The sequence below is a fragment of the Quercus lobata genome, unplaced genomic scaffold (genome assembly GCF_001633185.2).
Source record: "Quercus lobata isolate SW786 unplaced genomic scaffold, ValleyOak3.0 Primary Assembly Scq3eQI_73, whole genome shotgun sequence".
NCBI classification, from domain to species: Eukaryota; Viridiplantae; Streptophyta; class Magnoliopsida; order Fagales; family Fagaceae; genus Quercus; species Quercus lobata.
In genome coordinates this window covers 1,076,117-1,101,718 of record NW_022154703.1, presented here as the reverse complement: position 1 = coordinate 1,101,718, position 25,602 = coordinate 1,076,117, and the positions used below count along the sequence as shown (strand labels likewise).

The 25,602-nt window shown below is 36.0% G+C and overlaps 1 pseudogene; it reads right to left on the bottom strand.

Annotated features, from left to right (window-relative positions):
* Positions 1-20: 20 nt before the first annotated feature.
* LOC115972770 lies at positions 21-13,457 on the bottom strand (annotated as a pseudogene).
* Between the last annotated feature and the right edge of the window lie 12,145 nt (positions 13,458-25,602).

The window sequence follows — 25,602 nt, the reverse complement described above, 5'->3', positions numbered from 1 at the left end:
TTGATCTCCAATTAATCTCTTCACTTGCTTGAAGCACTTGTCGAAGATTGATCAGATATCTCGAATCCCGTACCGGTGTCAATAGTTGATGATTGATCGGATATGATTAACCTACCTACAGAAAATGGAGGTGCTAATGGCAGAGGAAGATTCATCGATCTGCTTGCAAGCATGAGAAGGACCATTGACATGGTAGGTCTATCATTTGGATCTTCTTGAATACATAACAATGCGATATGGATCAATCTCAAAGCCTCACTTATAGGAGAAGTATCAACTATGGTCTCATCTGTCAATTCCACTCCTTTACCTTCCTTCCATAGTTGCCATGCCTATTGGTAATTTTTCTTTAGCTTACAAAAATAAGTGAAAACTTAATTTGAGCTCAAGATATAGAAAAGGAAGAGAGATATACATATGATGGAAGACTTCGTGCACGCTCTGAATGATAGAAGCTACTATTTCTTTTTCCACTATCAATTTCTATCATTAGAATTCCAAAACTATAAACATCAGACTTTATTGAAAATAATCCATCCATTGCATACTCTGGTGCCATGTATCCACTATGAAAAAAATAAGTATTATCATACAATATCTTTTCAATTACTATAAAAGAGAATGCAGGCTAAGTTTTCCTAAATATACTGTTGTATCATTAAGAGCATAAGCTACTTTCACAAAACCATGACTTATGGAAAGTGGACATTCTTCCTTTGCAATTCCTTGCTCTTACAAAGCTTTCTCTAAATCACGATTGAAATTCTTTCTCTAAATCACGATTGAAATTGTAAGGTTTTCCATTTGCTTTCAATGCTAAATTTTAATGTGTACTTAAAATGTTTTTTTTTTTGAAAAGCAATGGGTTGCAAATGGAATGAACCATTACTCTCCTAAAACGTGCATGCAAGGGGACCAAACTTAAGTTTGATCATGCCTCAACAAAAATTTCTTTCTTTAGAAAGCAGCATCAATGATTTATGGAATTAAAATGAGGATGAGGGGAAGTGATTTCTTACTATGTACCCACAATTCTCATGGTGTTGGCTTCTATTTGATTTCTCCCAAATATCCTAGCGGTGCCAAAAATCTAATATCTTTGGGTTCATCTCATCATCTAAGAGCACATTACTTGCTTTCATATCCCTATGAATTATTCTCAACCGAGAGTCCTCATGTAGATATTGACAATGTTTGTGCGTTTTTCCCAATCTAGTTCCTTACATTTTTGTGGGTCTGCATTGTAGTATTAAGGATGTTGATTCTCATGTATAGAAATATTTTGCCATGAATTGGCCTATAATTAATAGTGCAAAATGTTTGAGAGAGAGAGAGAGAGAGCAAACCAAACAAGAAGGCATCGAGACTAGTGTTGGCCATGTATTCATAGACTAGTAGTTGTTCATCTCCTTCTGAGCAACATCCCAAGAGCCTCACAAGACTATTGTGCTGAAGCTTTGCAATTAAAATCACTTCATTCTTAAACTCTTCGAGACCTTGATTAGATTTCATTGAAAGTCTTTTAATTGCTATTTCCTTTCAATTAATCAACTTGCCCTAGAAGCATTGGAAACATCCTTTGTCAATGAAAACTTTTGACACGGTGTTGGTAGAGATACATTGCTATGTACTTGTTACAACACTAAGCATTCAATGATGGTATGATTATCCTAAAATCAAATGATGCAGTCTTTTAGTTGTCATTGATCCTAACTATATATTAATTTCAAATGCAAATGTTCAAATAATTTCCAAAAAATGCATATGCATAAAAAAAAAAAATAATAAAAACTTTTAACCTTATAAACTGGGCCGAAACCACCTTCTCCTAGCTTATTGACATCAGAGAAATTGTTTGTAGCAGTCAATATGGTAGTAAAATCGAAATAATGTATTTCTCCATCATCTTCATCATCCCTTGCAAGCAAACTGCTGTCCGCTAGTATTGAATGTGACCTTGCGAAAATATTTCGTAATGGAATTTCTTGGCTTGTTTCTCCTTCTAGTAACAAATTACATTTTAAAAAATTAATAAACTTCTACAAAAAAAATATTTAATATTATTTATTTTAAAAAATCACAAATTTTTATAGATTGGCTAAATCAAATCTACCTTGCTCCTGTTTCGTCTTGGTTGAGGATGAATAATACCAGAAACCCAAGAAAGCTGCAACTACTGCAATTGATGCAATTGATGATATAGTAATGATTACCGTGTTTGTTGTCTTCTTTCCTCCATCTCCTGTTTCTCATCATATAAAATAACCTAAGCATGCTTAGAATATTCTCTCAAAAAAGGTTTGCTTAAAATTCCTTAAGACCACAAATCCTTGGTATATCAAATATCAATAAATGTGAGGACATAAGCTGCCCAAAATTGCCATAGATTAACCAAATCAAATCTATTAGCAACCCTCATTATCATTGTTTTCATTTAGCAGAGACAATGGGTTATGGATTTAGTGATGGCCGTCCTTAGTATCAAACGGGAAGTGACAATAGAAAGAAGAAGTCAATTAGATTCTCACAAAAAAGGGGAAAAAAAGAAAAGAAAGAAGGAGTTGGGGAATGAAATATATATTTTGATACCAATAGTTTCCAGAGTACAGTTTTAAGATTACCACTATTTTAAAAATTTATAATATTTTATATTAATAAATTTAAATATATATATATATATATATATATTATTTGTAAATATATAAATTTAATTACTTGGTAAAAATTCATATAAATTATCATGAATTTTTACAAATGAAAGTTACAAGTTCATACATAATCCAATATGCCTCAACCTATTTGATAGGCCACAAATTGAATGACCCCTTGTGATAAAAAATTAATTAATTAATTAGTCAAGTTGTTAATTAATCAATTTATCATGCAAACGCGTGGTAGCACAAACAAATCACCAATAAACTAAATATGCAGCGGAAAATAAATAACACGGTGATTTGTTTACGAATGGGGAAAACCTAACGGCAAAAATCCCACCGGGTGATTTTCAGGTCACCACTCCAGAAACTCCACTATTATCACAACAAGCGGTTACAAGTAAATGAATCCAAGTACCTTACCAACCTACAGTTGAACCTTTACCCCAATACCCAATTGGACTTGTTCTGTAGTGACAGTTCCCATTTCAGATGCACGACTTCCAGTACGTGACTAACCAATTGCACGGATCCCAGTACGCAACTTCAATCACCAACTAAGAAGGTTGTTGGTTGCAAAGTTTTTCAGTTCATCCAAATAATGAAGATCAAGAAGATGCTTAGTCACAAAACCCTATGGTGCACATACACAGCAACTTCTTCAAGAGAAAGAAATGAACTAGGGCAAGAACTTTGTCTCTAGTCACAATTTTCTTGAACAGAGTTTGTTTAAAACTTGTGCAACTTGTGAACCCTTTGATGACCCTTAAACTGATCATTTTATATGTCTAGGTTTAGGAGAAAAGAAGGCCCAAAGACATATTCATGGATCCCAAGAAAATCATATTGAAATTCTGAAAATCTTAAACCTCGACAGATAGCAGGTGTTGAGCAGTTGTCGAGTAGGTGTCAAGCACACCGAATGAAGAACAACTTCCTTAAACTTGATAGATGCAGCCGTCGACCAGCTGTTGAGCTTTAATGATTTTGCACTCTGAACTTGTTTTCTTGAACAAACTTGAAAGTTTCAATACGTGATCTTGAAACAAGGTTTCTTGAAGTATTTAAAATATCCTAAATCTACCCAAATACAAGTAAAGTGCGTTTTGTCAAAGGATAAGCCAATTACATAAAACCAAGACATATGTTCTTAACATGTGAAACACATATGTCCTAAAAATCTCCCTCTTTGGCAATCCATGACGAAACCACAAAAAACAAATGAACATATGAGAGAAGTCATAAATCACTCAACTCATATTCACTTGTTGAATACAATAAAATCTATCCTAATACAAACTCTTAAAAAACTTTACAAGAAGAGAGTTTATGACAAGTAGACTTTGACAACCTGCATTTCTGAAACACTTTAAACAAAACTCATCAAGGCATCTTTGTGTGAAATAGAAATAATAGATTGCATACAAGTATAAGAGACATGTGTATAAAGAGCGAAAAGAAACAACACATGAAGGGGTAGGTGAAAGAAAAACATACATCAATATAAATAAGGAAATAAGTATAATGTATATCTAGAAATGGTCACAAGACCTCATGTACAAGAGTAATGTATCTAAAAAGAAAGAAAAGAATAGATACATACTATCCTCACTACATCCCTAAAAAATGTATCAACACTCCCCCTAACAAAATGATCCTATACTAACTCTCCCCCTAAGATAGACCACTTTCATACCAAAACTACTTCCCCTTTTTGTCACGAATGACAAATGGTAAGAGTGTCAAGTAGACATCTCATCGGCAGAGCTAGCATCTCCATCATCATCATCTGAACTATCATCGTCATCACCATCATAATCATCCTCATCCTTAGAAGCAGAAGCCACAGGAGAAGGTGGTGAAGGAGTAGCCTCAGGAGCAAAACCACCCATAGACACCTGACGTCGAGCAATATGACCGACACGAACGTTCACCTGATACAACACCGTAGAGAGTATATCGAGGTGAGCATCCATGCACTGCAGCTGTGCCATAATATCTCTTAGAGACACATCACTCGAAGAGGAAGGAGGAGCCGATGTGGATGGAGCCGAACGGGATGGAGCGAAACGAGAGGAAGGAGTCGCTGAATCTGACTGCCGCGACCGAAGTTGGGCCTCCCTACGTTTAACGGTAGCATAATCTATGGCACACATGATGGTGAAATGGTCAGATGGGAGAAAAGGAACAGAAAAATGGCGTAGAATCCTCATGATAGCGAAAGGAAAGATAAGCTTATCATGGGTCGCCGAATCTAGATGAACATCAATAATAGAAAGAATGAAATGAGAAGGGAAGTCTATGGTGAGATGCTCAAGAAGAGACAACAAAAACCGAGCACGAGGCTCTGTGATGGAGTTATAGTGAGAGAGGGGATGCAAAACAAAAGTCATCACCATGTTCATGAATCTAGGACCTTTAGCATCGACATGGTGTAAAAAGACGCTCACCCCAAGAAGTAGGGCGCTCACAGAAAGCGGACATAAGCTCATTCCTGGACATAGTCCTCAGACGCTCACAACCAGGATAGTCAGGAAACTCTATCCTAGGAACCCGAAGCACATCCGCAACTAGCTGCAGTGTGATAGGAATGCGCGTACCTTGAACGCGAGTGAAGAAAAGAGGTACTGACCAATAAATCCCGTGCATATTGGAGTAAAATTCCTGGATTAGCACGAGAGGACAGGTGAGCGGGGCATCACACAGTGACTCCCATCTCCTACTGTGAATGAGAGAAGGAAGGTCGATGTCAGCAAAATCTGACAATTCCGAATGAATTCCTAGTCGAGAAAAGTTCTTTAAAAATGCCTTAAAGGCATCATCATCATGGAACCGGATATGAGATAAGGTAGGATCAGACAAAGAAGAAGCACCGGAACGAAGAGGGTTCCGGGCTGGAGTGGATTTACGCTTAGGTGCCATAGACACGACTAACGTAAATAACAGAGAGGGAGAAAAAGAAAGACAATCAGAAAAGTCCCAAACATTTTCAAATATATCAAATATATTGAAAAGAAGTATGTATGCATGGGAAATGCATAAACATGTGACATGCAAAAGAAATTTCATCATGGGCTCAGCCCAATCCAAACCTACCAGCACACAATCATATAGCACACATCTAAATGCATGGCAAGACCATTATAATGCTAATGTGATGTAATGTATGAGGTTTTAAACACATTTAAGTGAAAACCCAACCCAAAATTTCAATGAAATCTCATCAATTTTGAAAAACCCCAAAAATTTCCAAAAACCCCAAAATCCTAGATTTCAAAATATGAAATGCATGAATGTGAAAGGATTAGAAACTTACCAAGTGAGGAAAAACTTGAAAAACCTTGGAAAATCCTTGAGAACCAAGATAGGAGTGAGATTGGAGAGTTTTTGGGAGAGAAACAGAGAAGTATCAAGAGAGAGATCGATGGAAATGAAGACCGGATCGCACATGAGCTTTATATAGGAAAGCCAATAATTCTCGACAGATGCAGGTATCGACAGGTATCGAGGGATCTATCGAGGAGGTGTTGAGAAAATACACATTGACAGTTGAGGTGTCGAGGAGGTATCGAGGATCAACACATCAAATTTAAGAACAGAAGCTCGATCGATCCATCAGGTATCGAGAAGCTATCGAGCATACAAATCCAATCTTGATAGATCTACCAAGTATCGAGGTGCAGGCGAGATTGCGATAAGAAAAAGCTTAAGGAAGCTCGACAGATAGCCAGCTATCGAGGAGATATCGAGGAGGTGTCGAGCCAGCTTTTAAAAGCAATTTTTCGAGATGTGAAAAACACAAACATGATTGCAATCCAACATGCAACTCAACCAACGATCCAATCAACATATTAAGCTCTTAAAATCATCTCTCAAATGAAAATTTAAGCACATGGATCTCCACAAACACACACACACACACACACACAAAACAAGTCTAACCAATTTTATATTTCAAAAAATAAGTCGAGACAGTTTAGTGAGCATACATTAATACATGTAAAATCTCGTGATGGCCAAATCACATTGTACCTGCACATGTATCAAGAATAGCAAAGAAAATTGCGTGTTGTGTGTGAAAAATATCGCAAGATTGCATAAGTGTATATATGTTATGAGGATTTGAGATATGAGAAAATCACTTAAACTCACACACAATCATAACTGCTTGATGGGAACTATCACCTTTGAGGTACATCCTATAACTCCCACATCTCATAGAATACATGCTTGCAATCATATTTAAAGCATTTTTGATCTTTTTGCTTTTAATTTTTTTTACATATTTTTCTTTTAAACATATCATGCATGGGCTTATTAGAGAGAGAAAAGAAATACCCAATGATAATTGACATTCAAATTTTGCTATGCCTAGGCACACAAATATCATTGACACTGCACTTTTACTATGCCGAAGCATACAGGTGTCTTATTATAATTGGCGGGCAACAGTGGTGAGATGGTTATTTATGCCTTTCTCTCAGGATTTTTTAGTCCTTCCCGTCAAAAAGAGTGACATGCATGTTAAGTTTAAGAGACAACTTAATCGTACTCATCACAAACACGAGCCACAAAACTCACTTGCTTAGTTGTGCATAGAGATGCTCATCTAAGCTACAAATGATACAAAATTCAGAAGATTTTGTTTCAATGGCCATCCAAGGTACACAAGTACCAATGTACAAAACACACACTATTTTTGTATTTTTCTGATTTTTCAATTTTTTTTTAATTTTTATAAAGAAAAACAAAACAAAGAAAAAATTAAAAAATAATCAAACAAAAACATGTTAAACAAACAAAGCATAGAAACTAGACTGATTCAAAACATGAAAGCAAAACACAAGTAATGCACAAAAAAAAAAAGCATGAATAGAGAGAGAAAAGTGATAGAATCACTTGAAGCCCTTTTCCTTCCACACCTTAGAAGAACCTTTCCGTCTAGCAAACCCTTGAACCGGCGGTGAAGGGGAAGAATTAAACCCATTCAAGTTCGAAAGGAACATGAGGGTTTTGAAAAGATCACCAAGGGGAGCGAGAGAGGATTGAAGCTAATCCTAGTACCCAGATGCTATCAAGCCGTTGCTCTGTTGAGTGGCAAGCCACTTATAGCAATTTGGTCGAGTATGACCGGTAGCTCCACAATGATGATAGAGATGCTGCTTCTTTTGTTTAAATTTTTGAGAGTTAGCCTTCTTAGCCCTAGGTTTTTTAACATCTTTCTTCTCAAGTTTAGGGGGTGCTTCTAAGATAGATTTACCCTTATCTAAATTCTCACTAGCTAATTTAGTTTTAATCTCATTGTTCTTAGTTTTAACATTATTAGCAGGAGGAACAAAAACAGTAATACTAGAAGAAGCAGTATTAGAGGAAGAAAGACCATACCCTAAACCTGTTCGATCTGAAGCAGATTTCTGAATGCTCAACATCTCATCTAGTTTTGCGCTTGAAGTCCTCTCCAATTGAGCTCTGACTTGAAACAGCCCCGCTTCAAGCTTCTTGGTCTTCTCAGCCAAGAAATTGTTCTCGAATCTCAGTGCTCCAATAGTCTGATTGGCTTCATCAAATTTTGTGGAAAGCTCCTCACGATCAAGTTCCACATCACTGAGCTTCTTGGTGGTTAGCCTATATAATTTCTCATGCTTCTCGGAAAGCTTATACAGCTTCTCATAGGCTATATGGATGTCATCTTGGTCATCCATCTTCTCAAACTTAGATTCCACCAGCTCCTCTTCTTCAACCACATCTTCAACAATCCCATTAGTAGGATTGACTGTGGCTGTGAAGGCATTTAAGATTCTGTCATCTTTATTGTCGGAATCATCCTCAGGCTCAGTGTCGCTCAAGGTAACAGCAAGTGCCTTGCTCTTCCCAATGCTTTTGAGATATGTGGGACACTCATGCTTCATGTGACCGAAGCCTTGACACCCAAAGCACTTAGATCCTAAGGGAACAATGTACTGACCACATTCCTTAGCATCCTTCTTCCCTTTGTCTTGGCCTTTAAATTGGGAAGAACTGGATTGCCTGTGGTCCTTGTCCAAACCCTTTCCATTGGCGTTCTTCATGAACTTCTTTAACTGCCTGGTGATGTAGGACTTCATCTTGGAATCTTCATCATCAGAAGATTCATTTGTTTCACTACTCTTGGCCTTCAGTGCCATACTCTTGCTTTTACCCGACTTGCCTATTCTTGTCAACTCTAGCTCGTAGGTCTGCAAGTTTCCAACCAGCTCAGTCAGAGAAATCTTGTCAATATCCTTTGATTCCTCTATTGCCGTAATCTTGGTGTGAAATCTCTCAGGTAGAGATCTGAGCACTTTCCTCACAATCTTGGGTTCAGGAATGGTTTTCCCAAGATTGAAAGCTGAGTTCACTATGTCCTTTAACTTGGCATAGAACTCATCGAAAGACTCATCCTCCTCCATCTTTATCTCTTCAAAGCTTGTAGTGAGCCTTTGAAGTTTTGAGTCTTTGACAGCCTTAGTACCCTCATAGGTTGTCTAGAGAATGGTCCAAGCCTCCTTGGCAGTTTCAGTAGAGGATATCTTCTTGAACTCCTCATTGGTGACAGCACTGAACAATGCATTCAAAGCTCTGCTGTTGAAGTTCGCCTTAATCTTGGCATCATCCCAGTCGGCTAGCGCTTCTGTAGGCTTAGTCCAGCCGAACTCCACAGTTTGCCACACTTTCTCATCTAAAGACTGCAAGAAAGCACTCATGCGTACTTTCCAGTATGCATAGTTAGTGCCATCAAATAAAGGAGGTATAATTAATGACTGTCCTCTATCTATGACAAACAGGGGTCAATGGATCAACACAGCAAAGATTAAACCCTAATCAGAGTATGCCCGCTCTAATACCACTTGATAGGCTACAAACTGAATGACCCCTTGTGATAAAAAATTAATTAATTAATTAGTCAAGTTGTTAATCAATCAATTTATCATGCAAACGCGTGGTAGTACAAACAAATCACCAATAAACTAAATATGCAGCGGAAACTAAATAACACGGTGATTTGTTTACGAATGGGGAAAACTTAACGGCAAAAGCCCTACCGGGTGATTTTTAGGTCACCACTCCTGAAACTCCACTATTATCACAACAAGCAGTTACAAGTAAAAGAATTCAAGTACCTTACCAACTTACAGTTGAACCCTTACCCCAATACCCAATTGGACTTGTTCTGTAGTGACAGTTCCCCTTTCAGATGCACGACTTCCAGTACGTGACTAACCAATTGCGTGGATCCCAGTACGTGACTTCAATCACCAACTAAGAAGGTTGTTGGTTGCAAAGTTTTTCAGTTCATCCAAACGATGAAGATCAAGAAGATGCTTGGTCACAAAATCCTATGGTGCACATACACAGCAACTTCTTTAAGAGAAAGAGATGAACTAGAGCAAGAACTTTGTCTCCGGTCACAATTTGCTTGAACAGAGTTTGCTCAAAGCTTGTGTAACTTGTGAACCCTTTGGCGGCCTTTAAACTGATCCTTTTATATGTCTAGGTTTAGGAGAAAAAAAGGCCCAAAGACATATTCACGAATCCCAAGAAAATCATATTGAAATTCTGAAAATCTTAAACCTCGACAGATAGCGGGTGTCGAGCAGGTGTCGAGCACACCGAATGAAGAACAGTTTCCTTAAGCTCGATAGATGCAGCCGTTGACCAGCTGTCGAGCTTTAATGATTTTGTACTCTGAACTTGTTTTCTTGAACAGACTTGAAAGCTTCAATACGTGATCTTGAAACAAGGTTTCTTGAAGTATTTGAAACGTCCTAAATCTATCCAAGTACAAGTAAAGTGCATTTTGTCAAAGGATAAGCCAATTATATAAAATCAAGACATATGTTCTTAACATGTGAAACACATATGTCCTATCACTATATAATTAAAAAAGAAAAGAAAAAAAGAAAAAAAAGCCCTAGCCCAATTATAACTCAAATGTTATTTATGTGATTAGCTAGACAGCTACCCTTTTTCAAATTTCTACAACTTCAAACGTATTTTATTTCAATTTCTTCTTTTCAGCCCATTTTATAAAAAAAATTTATAAAGAAAAAAGAGGAATTAAATCGCCAGATGAGAGACAGTGTAATGCAACTATGAAAGTACTAAAGTAAACATTGTTATCAAAAAAAAAAAAAAAAGTACTGAAGTAAACATAAGGGAGAGTTTCTGCAAGTTGTAGACTAAAACATTCAATGTTTGTGAGTTGAAATAGAAGTTTATCTAGCTTCTTTATCCCAATTAAGCCATATCATCTCAAAAACTATTACTCTTTCTGTCCCAATTAAACCTTATATCATCTTTAAAATTGCTACTCACCTTGTGCCAAATTGTTTAGCCTATATTCTATTTTTGAGATGTCTCAAAATGAAGTCATTTTTGAAAACTCGATCCTTATTATTTTATTAACATTCTTGTTAAGCCCTCGTATAATTTATCAATACTTGTAAATTTTTTTTTTTTTTTTTGCTTGATAAATGCGGGGGCTCGAACCCCCAAGTAATAGGTTGCTTACAAACCGGGTACCAACTTGCCTAGAAGTGGTGGTGGTTATCAATACTTGTATTAAAATTTGATTAGAAGATTCAGATTGAATTTTGATGAGGCTTGGCTAATATAGAATTTAAATTTGAAATTAACTTTGTAATCTAAAACCACTAAGTTTGTAATGGAAGGAGTAGTGAAACAATAGAGTTTGTAATCTATGATAACTTATTAACTTTGGAAATTAAGCACCATAAATTCTTTTGTATATTTTATATGCATAGTAATTTCTAATAAATTTGTTTGAGAGCAATTTATAAAATTTATAACTTAAAAGTAAAAAATAAGATAAGACTTTTAATGATATTTTCCTAAATAGTTGAGTTTTTCATGCAAGCCAGACAATTTAGAATAGAAAGAGTATTATATTTAATCCTCTATTTAGAATCTTTTTCCCCTTCCAATCAGGTCCCTCTTAAATAATTTTTTAAGTTTAATAATGTTATCATTTGATTTATTTTTATTTCTTAAGTGTGATCATCTTTTTTTTCTTTTTCTTTTTTTTTTTCTTTTTTTTTTCTTCTTTTTTGGAGAAAAAGTTTAAGCAAAAACATGATCATCTAATCCTACTATATCGGTAAAAATATGAGTAATATTTAATAAATGAACAGCTGAATAAACCCAAATTGTTTGTGAAAATACCGACTGACTTACCACTATCACGCGCCGTCAACGGCTGCGGTGCTGCAGGCACGGATTGGGGCAGTGGTGGCGGCAGTGGGGTTGCTGGTGGTTGCTCAGTGAAAGAGTAGTTCTCATACCTCAGATTGCAACTTTGGGCTAATACGCGCCACCCAATTTTGGATTCGCAACATTTCTGGGCTTCATCCATCAACCCTCTTAAGCACTGGCCGCATGAACCAACATCGATATCTCTAGTACACTGCACCAACCCAGAACCATTCGTAGGCCCATCACTCAATGTCACTTCCTTAACACCAGTCTGGTACAACATATCTGTTGTCCCGACATGAACTATTAGATCGTGTAATAGACTAAGTGCGTTAAAATTTAGTTGGTCAGGTGCAGAAATATTCCGGTCAGTATTCCACCAGATGAGCTGGGGCTTCTTTGATGCCACTCCTAAGAAATTAACATCGGAGTAGCGTAACATGCACTGATCGTACCATATGATGGCACTTTTGTTAGATGGACATCGAGTTGTGATATCTTGGGTCGCAAAGCTTATACAGCCTCGGCAGGTACCATTAGAAACATCACCTCTGCAGAGGTAGAGGCTGTAGATGCCAATATTAGAGCTTTCGTTGTAGAAGCTGTAGTTTTGGGAAGCTTTAGATGATAAAGAATTCAACAGGACTGTGAGACTGGATTGGTAAGTGGCGTTCGCAGCTTCGTTTGTTGGATTGGCGGTTTCAGTTGTCGGATTACAATAGTGCTTAATGTAGGAAGGCTGGGAACTAACGGAGCTGATAAGGGAAAAGACTGCAAATAAAAGTGACAGGTTGTGTTGTATTGGAGGGAAAACATTTTAACTCTTAGGCTTCAATGGAAATTCGTCCGTGAACCTATGTGTATGTCTATGGCTGATGTTTAATATGAATAAAACATCTACTTTATAATAAAGAATTTTCAAAACGTGATGGGAATTTTGGTAGCTTTTTTGACGTTTACTATTACTTTTCGTTGTAGAAGCTGTAGTTTTGGGAAGCTTTAGAGTGTAAAGAATCCAATAGAAGTTGGATGTGATAGATGTAATTCGGTTGGTGTTACATTATATCGTGATATTACATTATTGTAATTTTAAATTAATGTAATCTCAATAAATACAACACCACATTGTTTAAAAAGACAATGAGATTAAGGTAATATGACATATTTTGTAAAATTTTAAATTATAATAATATTAAAAAAATAAAATAAACAAAAAAAATTAATGTCAAATTATCTTAATGTGGATTACATCAAAGAGCACATTACGACAAAACAAATACTCCCTAGATTCATCTAAACAAAAGTAATCAATTATAGTTGGCTGGGAATTAATGGAGCTGGTAAGTGCATAGACTGCGAGTATTAGCAAAAGAAAGGCTCTGGAGTTTTGCAGGGGAAAGTAATAGATTATACTTACTAGCTCTTCTACAGAAAATTCGTCAATCGATGAACATATGCTTAGCTTATATCTCAATATATATCCATAATAAACAAGTAATTTTTCTTATAATTTTAGAAGTAATTGATAATTTGGAATAGTTAAACTGCAATTACTTTCTCACCGGCATTCATGATACCAATATGGACACATGTTCCTAGTACTTGAAAAGGTCTAATTTTTTTTTTTTTGAGATATATATATATATATATATATATATATATATATATAACTTAGAATCTAATTAGATATAAACTTTTTGGTTTTTGCACATAATAATTTACTTACCACAAAAATAAAAAATTAAATGGAATACATGATGCAAAATTGAACTTCATTAAAATTCAATTTAAAATCTAATTGAATTTAGACTCTTTGACTTTTGCATCTAATAATTTACTTGACATATAAATTTAAAAATTAGATGAGACACGTGATGCAAAATTAGACTTCAATTAAAAATTTAATTAAATTTTTTTTCAACTTTGACTAGAGAGAGAGAGAGAAAGAAGAGGAGCATGCATATTGAAACCACGTATATTTGTTTAAAATTCAGGGAAAAAAGAACATATAATTACCTAAATTTTTTTTGATCATTTCCTTTCTCCTACGTACAAGTGTTGAACTTTGCATGCTTCAATATTTGTGCCTTGACCAAGGTGTTTCAATTTCACACGCTTTGTATATTCAAATAATATAATATACGACATGTAATAACGACCCAATCGTGAGTAATACTTAGATAGGGCGTATTAATAGTTAGAAAATCATAAATTATTTCACAATTCTTATAAGAAAAATTGTGAATAGTTAATTATTATAATTTACTATTTTTTTTCTTCCCTAATTATACTTTCACTTCTTGTTCAGTGTAGAAGTTTGAAAATTTTGTGATCCTAGATCTTTTTCAGTCTTGTGTTCTGAGCTGTCACCAAGTGGGTGGCCCAATAATAATACTTTTACAATATATTCACTTACTGTCTACTGCAGATACTTCATCATATTATGTCAACTTATGCATTAATTACAAGTTAACACTTAATTAGTAGTATGAAAATTTTGATGCGGGAAGAGGTGTATGTCTTGCATTGTTTATACGTGTATTATTTTGTTATATTTCAAAATTGTCCTCATCACCCATTATTAATTGATTTTTCTAAAGAAGTAGGAAAATGATACGTTTTTGAACTCTGATTCTCTTAATAAAAAGATTAAATGATATCACTAAAATACAAGCCTTGTACTTTAAATATCTATATCTTTCAATTTGTATGATTTTACGTACTTTTCTTCTTTTATTTTACTTGCTAAATGCTAATTGTTCTTAATTGACAAATTCAACAATACCTTTTCTTTTGTTTTATTTAAGTTCAAATTATGGAATGTGTAAAGTTGTAATTTACAACTATTTTGTGTTGGTTTTAATTCTGTGTCAAATTTAATTGTAATTTCTTCAATTATATTTCTCTATATTTTTGTGGGTTTTTAATTGTAAGGGATGAGTGTGAGAGAGTATGAAGACTCAAGCTTAAAAGAATGAACAAGTGGATTTCGAGAGTGTCTCACAAGAAGATTACCCGCGAAATAGCCACGTGTAGAGCACATGAATGGAAGGCGAAAAGTCATGCCAACCTGGAGGATTTCGTGAGTGTCTCGCAGATAAGGACTTCCTGCGAAATACTCGCAAAATGTTCAGTTTGGCAAAATGTCATGTTTTGTTTTACCAAGTCTTTACCCACACTATATATACTCTTATTACCCACATATTGTAAAGAATGTTTATTAGAGAGAAAACCCTAGAAAATACACTTGAGAGTTAGAGATTATTATACCTACAATCTTCTATACATTTTCTTATGGTTTTCCTCTACTCCTACCTCTCCATCTCTAAATCCTTAAGAGGTTGATAGCCGAAACACTTACCACACCTAATTTGACTGTTAAGTGAGTTCCAAGAAACTAGTTGGTAGCAGGAGCTTGGAGGGCTCAAGTACATTGGGTAGACTAGGCTTGGACTCCAACTTTATTCTCTAGTGGATTGATTTCGACTTGGAGGGTTGTGGAGAGGTTTTTCGCCGTGTTCTTCAGTTTCCTCTTTGATAACATATCTCGGTTGTAACGACCCCACCCAAACTGTGTAGATATTGTCCGCTTTGGGGCCTCATACCCCTCATGGTTTTGTTCTCCCTCAAAGCACACAGCAGTGGGGGGAAAAGACCTCTACACATTGAAGGAAGGTCATTCTTTATAAACACATTCCCATGTGCTTTCCTAGGCGATGTGAGATTCTATGGAATGCAAGACCCCCCCTTTTTGGGTCACTACAATCCACCCCCTTACGGGTACACGTGTCCTCGCGTGTGGGGCCCACACTTCCGACTAGGGCATGGCTCTGATACCATCTGTAACGACCCAAGGAAAAGCGCTAGCCACATCTGCGTTATATCTCAAAAGGACTAATTACAATTGAGGTTCCTTATAGTTGTTAATAAAGCCCAAATCTACCTAGTAAATACCCGATGTGGGATTCATTACACACCCACATACATCAATCATATTGGGGCATCACAATCTCCCCCACTTAAATCCCTAACGTCCTTGTTAGGGCCCACTTTGTGGGGTAGTGTCTCTGAGCCCACACGGGATTACCGGGCCAGCTCTGATACCATCTGTAACAACCCCGCCCTAACTGTGTAGATATTGTCCACTTCGGGGCCTCATACCCCTCACGGTTTTGTTCTCCCTCGAAGCACACAGTAATGGGGGAAAAGACCTCTACATATTGAAGGGAGGTCATTCCTTATAAACACATTCTCATGTGCTTCCCTAGGCGATGTGGGATTCCATGGAATGCAAGACCCCCCCTTTTTGGGTCACTACAATCCACCCCCCTTATGGGCAAACGTGTCCTCGCGTGTGGGGCCCACACTTCCGACTAGGGCATGGCTCTGATACCATTTATAACGATCCTGCCTCAACTGTGTAGATATTGTCTACTTTGGGGCCTATGCCCCTCACGGTTTTGTTCTCCCTCAAAGCACACAATAGTAGGGGAAAAGACCTCTACACATTGAAAGAAGGTCATTCCTTATAAACACATTCCCATATGCTTCCCTAGGCGATGTGGGATTCCATAGAATGCAAGACCCCCCCTCTTTTTGGATCACTACAATCCACCCCCCTTACGGGCACACGTGTCCTCGCGTGTGGGGCCCATACTTCTGACTTGGGCATGGCTCTAATACCATTTGTAACGACCCCGCCCTAACTGTGTAGATATTGTCTGCTTTGGGGCCTCATACCCCTCACGGTTTTGTTCTCCCCCACTGCGATGTGCTTTGAGGGAGAACAAAACCGTGAGGGGTATGAGGCTCCGAAGCGGACAATATCTACACAGTTAGGGCAGGGTGGTTACATCGGTGTTATCTTGTGTTTGCATCTCTCTTCCCTACTCTTTAAGCTTTTCTTTTATTGTTGATAATGGATGAATATAATTTAGGGTAGTGTTATCGGTTGTTTGTGCTCATTTACTCTTATTCCACAATTAGTTTAAGTTAGAGTTAAAACAATTTAGCCGTAATTTTTATTGGAAGTCTAAACAAGTTCTTGTGTTTTCACACAAATCCGAGCTTTCAGAATGGAACATTAAAAGCTCAAAACATTTTTATTTAGAAACACTGTATTAAAATTGAAAACACTAGTATTAAATGATATTTTGTTCAGAATTTTCTAAGAATGTTGGATTTTTAAGATGGAAAATCAAATAAAACCGAGGCAGTACATATAAGGGAATATAGGCAGTATATATAATTAAGGATAGAGATTTCATGCACACAAGTTTACTACAAGTGTCAAAAAAAAGAGAAAATTGTTAACCTAACGTTAACAGTTTCTTTCTCTCTCTTTCATCTAAAGTTGATGGCACCCACACAAGGTCAAACGTCTCTCTCTTCAAACCCTCCTCTCTCTTCTCTCTCTTTTTCTCTCTCATCCTCTTTTTTTTTTTTTTTTTTTTTTTTTTTATAAATTTTATCTATTTATTTATTTTCAAGAACCCCAAATGAAAATTGTTACTGTATGTATGTTATTGGAGCAATTGAATAAGCAAAAGAGAGCAAAATCAACATCCCAAACATCAATCCTACAATCAATCATTTTAATCCATTGGAAAGAAATGTTCTTATTTGGGTGCTTTACTTTGTTATATGTTCTCACATTGTCTAATGGTCCTGTACTTCTGAATGCCTTCATATTGGCTTATGAGGGAAAAGAAAATGTAAGTATGAAGGACATGTACTAGCAATAGCATTTTTCTTTTCAAATTGCCTACAATCTATGGCACAAAGGCAGTGGTTCTTTGCTAGTCTAGGGTTCCTAAAAAAAACAAAGGAGGAGGAGGGGGATGAGAGAAAAAGAGAGAGAGGCCTGGCCTTGTGTGGGTGCTGTCAGCTTTAGATTTAGATGAAGGAGAGAGAGAAACTATTCTTGTTAGGTTAACCATTTTCTCTTAAGATGGGTTAGGTGCGTTGCACATGACCCTTGCATGTGTCTCTCTCTTTTTTTGACACCTATTCCTGTTTGTGCTGTAGCCTTGCAGGCTTGTGTGTAAGAAATCCTTGTCCTATAAAAGAATTGTGTATCTTTCAATGGGGACCAAATTACTTTTGGAAAAAATCAACCTCATGATCTTCTAATAGTCTTTTTTTTTTTTTTTTTTTTTTTTTAATCTTTTTACATAGTAATGCAAAGGCTAAAATATAAATTTCTCTCTCTAAATTTGATTGAAATTTATTTCAGTTTTCTAACTTTATTTTCATTCAATTAAGTCATTTAAATATCAAATTTATTCAATTCAAAATTTTCATTCAATTCCGTTTCCAAAGGGTGTAATGATTCTAATTTCAAATGACATCCTTGAATGGCAGAGCCATCCACTCTTTTAGACAAGCGTAAAAGAGAAGGTCATAAGGAATGGTATGACATTACTCTATTAAAAATATCCTTAGAAAACTTTTCATCATCAAAAGGATTTTTGTTAATTTAAGCATTCAAGAGTCTCGTTGGCACACCACTGAAGAACCTCTAGGTACCTTTCCACTCCTTTAAACGTGTTTGAGATAGTGGTGGCTTCAGGAATTTTTTTTAGAATGACTATTAAGAAACTTCATATATTGACCAAAAAAAAAAAAAAGTAAATACATAAAGTTTTACAATTTCTTTCTACAAATTTTCTTATTTTGAAATTGTTGCATATATTGTATATATATTGTTAAGGGAACCAAAGTTTAAGGATAAAGTTTGGCTACAAATTTAGTTGTAGCCTAAGATTACATGTTTTGAAAATATAACCATTTAGGATACATATTTTGAAAATATAACCATTAAATTGCATGTTCTTTATGTTTTTAAAAAATATATCAAATTTTATACAAATGAGATGTAATTTATTATTCGATTTATAATTTTTTTATAATTTTTTTTTTTTTTTATGTATAACAGCAAAAATAACACTGGAGTGCAAAGCATGATAAGCGTGATAGTTTAGGGTGCAAAGTGTGCAGTCGGACAGTTTAGGGTGTAAAATGTAATCTAGTGCATAGTTTAAGGTGATAATGTAATGTCCCAGTCACCAAAAAAAAAAAAAAAAAAAAAAGGTAATAATGGTCAAATTTTTGGGACCACACGTGCCCCACCTACTACATCACTTCCCCACCACTCATTTTCAATCCACCTTATTCTCTCTTGGCCGGCTCATCCATTCCTTGCTCTCTTTTCTATTTTCTTCTTTTCTCTCAAAAACTCTTCTCTTCACTCTCATCCTCTTCCACCGGTACCTCCATGCCACCATCTTCACCATCATTTTTTCGGCAATGTCACCAGAAAATCCTTGAGAATCCATAAACACCTTCACATCCTTTTTTTAAAGTAAAAATTTCTCATCTTTTTGGTGGGTTTTGCACTTTTGCTTGAGGTTATTTTTATCTAAGCTTTAATAATGATACCCATGTGATTTATGAGCATTGGAAGTGATATTTATGTGTTTTTATGTATGAGTTTTGTATTGGTGGAATTATTTGATAAGTGGGTATATAATTTGTGCTAATGATGACTATCTAAGGTTTATGTATGGTGGAAAATTTAGGGGTTTTGAGTTATAACATGTGATGGTTGGTAAATCTAATTTTTCCATTGCTATTGAGTTTATTTGGAGTTAGTTGAAGTTCTAAATTTCTTGTCTTGGAAGATATTTTGATTTTACTTTCATGGGTCTCTTAATGATGTAGTGTAAATTTATGGAAGCTATTCATAATGTTGGAAATGATATTAAATGGGTTAACTTTATAAATTGGAGTTTATGCCTTGAGAATCAATTTGTTGAGAAACTTTGGGAGAGGAATGTGTTATTGATGAGGTTAAATATTAGGCTTGCCTAATTAAGTGTTTATTTGGCAATTCCTAAATTGTAGCTAGATACAATTTTAAGCTTTATGCTTATTGTGTTAGGTTTGCTTGATGTTGTTCAGGTTCTAGCTAATCTCCTTTGGAGCTTGGAGAATTAGGCTTTTGCGTTTGCGAGGTAAGTAGTTTTTTAATGAGATTTTTGAAAAATAAACATGTTGCATAAATGTTGTTTTTGGTAGACACTTTTGGAAACTACCTATGGAAATTATATTTTCCTAAAAACTATTGTGTCGTAACCTTAATGTATGTATGATTATATATGAAAATGCATCATATTTGGTATTGCATTTGGGAAAATGCATGAATTTGTTGATATGGAAAAATGAGCATATTTTATTTAACCTTTGATAGGGAAATCTTGGATTTTATGGTATATTAGAAAATTTAAAGATGCTTATCTTGTCTTAGTACTTGGGAAATTGATAGAAAATCTTTTTGACAAGAATGAAGTTGAAAACCTTACAAACTTTGTAGAAGTTAGATTATTTAAGGTTTTTCTGAAACTACCTGGTTATAAACTATGTTTTTGAAAGGAAATGTGAGGTTCTAAAGACTTAGGTATTTATGTATTTAGAACTCTAATGTGTATTGTTGGCAAACCATGATCAAAACAATGTGTTTAGAAGTGTTTTAGTCTTGCTCAAAGTTGTACGTTTTATGTAAAGTTGGAATCGAGCTAATGCAGAAAGCATTATGCATTTTGGCCTGGCTCGATCGATCGAAGCTCGGTAGAATTTTTTTTTTTTTTTTTTTTTTGCAGATTTCCAAGTCAGCCCTAGTTGTTTAAAACGTTTTAGGGTTTTCTAATTTGTCCTAAGTATAAAAGGCAAACCCTAGCCACGTTTTAGTGTTGCTCATATTGCGATTTGTGTAAATCTCTTGTGAGATCTAGAGGAGCCTTCCTTTACACAAACTTAGGATTTTCAAGGAGAAAATATTATTTACACCTTGATGATCAACTCGGTTGTTGCCATTGAAGTTTAAAGAAAACACAAGTGGGTGTGCTTGTATCTGGTGGTGAATCCAAGAAAGAAGGAGTCCATGGATTCGGAACTTGCACGTGGTCGTGTCAGTAAGTTCTACTGGTTGGTAGCAATAAGAAGTCGAGCGTGGGGGCTTGTAAGTCTTATTGTATGAACTTCGATTCTTTCAAGATAATGGATTCAAGTTTACCTTGAGGATAGCTAGGTCAAATCCTCCCTAGGTTTTTACTGGTTTGGTTTCCTAGGTGATCATATCTTGTGTTATTTATCTTTCCACTGCTTTGCATGATATGATCTTTGTGATTGTGATAACTTAGATTTGTTAAATTGTACTAAGTAAAAACTTGGCTAATTACCTAGGTTAAATCAATTGTGTTTTTAAGGGGTCTAAAAACTATCAAAATATATACTTGTGAGCTTTATGTGGTTTTGACACCATGCCATGTGTGATTTCCCGGTGATCACCCGATTTAGTTCCGTAGTCTTTGTGACAATGGAATCAAATCCAGGTTAGTGCCCTTTCACTTTGGATGACACGTTCTTCCCTACTGCGCATGGGGGGAAGAGGTTCCTTGATTGTGTGTGGGTGAGGCTGCTGCCCATGGGGCCAAGAGACCACATGCAAGAGAGGTCCTATTTGATGCGCTTTCTCTGCTGCCCATGGGGGGAGAGAAAAACCTTGAGAGTATGGGTGAGGCTGCTGTCCATAGGGCCAAGAGTCTGCATACCAGAGAGGACAATATCATGCTAGTTGTAAATGGGTGGATCCCTTGACCGATCTATGTGGTAGTGTGGTATATTTGTGATAATTTACCTTATGTTAGATATTATGGTTTTGGAAATTATATTGTTAGGGCTCACAGATTATAGTATATAGTTTCAAGGTATTTACTTTGAGAAACTTTGTATTTCATTGCTTAATCATTCTTGTCATATTATTATTATTGAAGATGAAACTTGTATTTCCCCCACCCCCATTACTATGCTACTTACTGGGTATTAGCTCATCCCATCCTTTAACAGTTTTTCAGATTTATTAGCTATACCTTGGGTATGAAACTTACTTCTTTGGTGATGATTAGAGTGTCATGTTAGATTTGGAGACTTTTGTTATAAATGGTTGGTGACTCAATTTTGCTATGTTCAACGAGACCTTAATAAATTCTAGGCATAAATGCACTTTTAGTCCCTACATTTTGACATTTTTCCATTTTAGTCCCTACATTTTATTTTTTCCACTTTTAGTCCCTAAAACCAATTAACGCATGCTATTTTCGTCCTTTCCGTCAGTCAACCAACGGAAATAGCTGAGGTGGCAGCCGGAACAATTAAAATATTACAAAAAATGCCACATCACGATGACACATCAGCATATAAATTTAAAAAATTAATTTATTAATTTTAACTAAATAAAAAAATTAAAAACATAATTAAAAACAATAAAATCAAACCCAAACCCAGAAAATCAAACCCAAGAACATGAAATTTATACCCACCAACAGCAACCCACAACCACCGAAATTTATACCCACCACCAAAACAACGCCACACACCGTCGAAACTTCAAAACCAACCTAAGAACCACAACCTATTCAAACCCACAACCCATTCAAACCCAAGCCTCAAAACCGATTCAACCCACGGCAGCAAACTCCGGCGATCAAAAGCCGTAACCCACAACAAGTGAACCCCAGTGAGCAAAAGCCACAACCGACAACAACAAACCCAGGCGAGTAAAAGGTCATCTTCAAACTCTGTCATCGCTACTGTCGAATTCAAGCACTGCCATCGCTGCCATCGCCTTCAAGCTCTGCCACTATCGCTATCATCTTCAAGCTCTGCCGTTGCCTTCAAGCTTCGCCATCGAGTGAGATAGCTCAACTCATCCTTAGAGACCGTGCTCCGAAGCCACCAAAACGAAGAAGAATCCGACACCGGCAATTTTCAAGCTCAGTCGAAAGAAACGCTGGAAGCGCTGGCTAGATCCGAAGCCGAGTATAAGAAATCCAGAACGAATACCCAAACCCAGAAAATCAAACCCGAAAATCAAATACCCAAACCCAAAAAATGAAACCAAAAAAAAAAAAAAAAAAAAATCAATGAGTCGAGTTTGATTCAATGAGCTGAGTTTGGCTGGGTTTTTCTAGGTTTGTGTGTTTGTTTGATTCAATGAGCCGAGTTGTCCAGGTTGTTTGATTTTGTTGTTGATTGTTTGAAATAAACTAGGTTTTGTTTGAGTTTTTGGGTTTCTGGGTTTTTGAGTGTTTGAGATTTCTGGGTTTTCTTTGATTTTATGATTTTGGCTATGAATCTTTAGGGAAGAACGAGAAAAACTTATGGATTTTCAGCATGGGTCTTTCAGCATTGGTCTTTGTTCTATTCTCAAATTTTATTGCATTATTGATTTGATTTTAAGTGGGAAAGGAAGTTGATTCAATGGGTTTAATTTTGAATTCTTGTTCTTGGTTTGATTTTGTGGGTTGACTGACGGAAAGGACGAAAATAGCACGCGTTAATTGGTTTTAGGGACTAAAAGTGGAAAAAATAAAATGTAGGGACTAAAATGGAAAAATGTCAAAATGTAGGGACTAAAATGGAAAAATGTCAAAATGTAGGGACTAAAAGTGCATTTACGCCTAAATTCTATTGGAGGTGGGTCGCTTGAGGTTTGTTAGCTTTTGGCATGGTAGGCTTAGACTTGATAGGTCCTTATTCTTGATAAGATTTTGTAATATATTCATGTTCTATGTGGAGGCACATGATTTTTAGTTATTGTTCGTAAATGTGTTATAAAGCTCTGACTTGTAATGTGGAGATTTATGGTTATATATTCTTATCATGTGGAAATGAAAGAAAAATAAAGATCTCCTATAGTTTGGTTGTTCAAAAAGGAAAAATCTATAGGTATCTTTGGGATGTGTTTCCCATACTTTGGACCCTTTTGGGTTTGGGGTGTGACAGGTAAAGTGTAATTTTTCCGGAGATGATTGATCTACAAATTGACAATTTAATAAGCCCAAAATATGAAACGGGTTAGGAGGATTTCTCTTCCATGAAAATATCAAATCTACAACCATTGGGCCTGCGATGCGCCACTCTATTTTTGATTGGCAACAGATCTGTGCTCTATTCATCAAGTCGCTTAAGCACTCGCCACATGTACCATTATCAAGATCTCTAGTACACTACACCAACCCATAACTTTTCGTGGACCCATTACTCCATTTCTCTGTCTGATTAGCGGTTTTGAACTACATATCTGTTACTTTGGCACCATTTATTAGAACATTCAATAGAGAAAGTGCATAAAAATTAGGAAGGTCAGGTGAAGTAGTCATGGTATTCCACATGATGAACCCTGGCGACGTTAGTGCCTCTCCAAAGAAATTTTGGTCAAAGTAGCGTAACATGCATTCCTCGTACCATATGATGGCACTTTTATTATATGGACACCGATTTGCGATTTCTGGGGTCGCATAGCTTACACAGTTTGGGCAGGTTTCTTTAGAAACATCACCTCGGCACTGGAAGAGTCCGTAGATACCAAACATTTCAGACCTTTCGCTGGAGAAGTTATTGTTTTCGACAGCTTTTAAGGATAAAGAACCAAACAGGATTGTGAGGTCGGATTTGTAACTGGCGTTGGGGAGTTCATTTGATTGATCTAAATAAAAGTGGTAATTGTAGACTGGCTGGGAACTAATGGAGCTGGTTAGCGAAAAGACTGCAAATAATAGTAAAAGAAAGGCTGTGGTGCAGTGGTAGAGAGAGAACATTTAAAGGCTTCAACAGATATTCATCTATGAACATATGCTTATGGAAATGGCCGATGTTTAATTTGAATAAAACCATCAAACTTTATAATAAAATAGAAGAAATAGTGTATATTAGAGAGAGCAATCATACAGATACAAATAAATCCACAAACGTTAACACTATAACATAGGCAACAAATAAATTTTGTGATCAACATGAAACAATAATGTTCAAAAGTAGCCAGTAGTTGTTGAGCTTTGAAAAGATGTTGGAAATCCTGTCCAGGTCCCAGTAGTTGTTCAGTGATAAGACACGATAAGTTTACCCAAAGAGAACGAATGTGCTAATGGTTGTGGAAGGTTTTTCAATTCCCTACGCTTCCAAGCATTGACCACGACATATTAAGAAATTTGTTCAGAAGAAATAAGTGCAGTTGCATTGAAGAAAGGAAGCAAGATTGATGTGAAAAAAGCTAAAGTGCAAAGGAAGCTTGCTGATCAAAACGACAGAAGCATTGTTGTTTGGCTGAAGAAACTACTTGTAGTTTTAGAGGGTAAAGTATTGCATGTGAAAGACATGTGACGAAGTTAGCAGTTAGTTAGGACTTAGGTGACAGATGGCTAATTATTATTGGTGGAGAGTTTTTAGGAAAAGTTGTTAGAGTCAGTTATCTTTCCCGCTTATTTTTCTTTCTTGTTAGATTCATCTTCAGTAGTATAAATAGAGAGTAATGCAATGTAATTTAGTCAGTCCTTGTAATCATAGAAATTCAGCAATAAGATTTTCTCTCTTTCACTCAGAAATTTTTCTCTCTGTTTCTGGAGTTTTCTTGAACTTTCAGTGATTAGTTTTTTTCCTTGATTTGAGTATTCTTGTTTAGCTTGTGATTTTTAACATGGTATCAGAGCATTAAACAAGACCAAATCAGATTGTTTTTCTGTTCTTTCCACTTTAATCCTCTGAAATTCATCTTGCTCTTCTTCAAGCTTCGAAGCACCATCAATGGCGTCCATTGAAGAAGCCTCGAATAATCAATCTTCTTCTACTGTGAATGAAGATTTTGTCAATCCATTCTTTC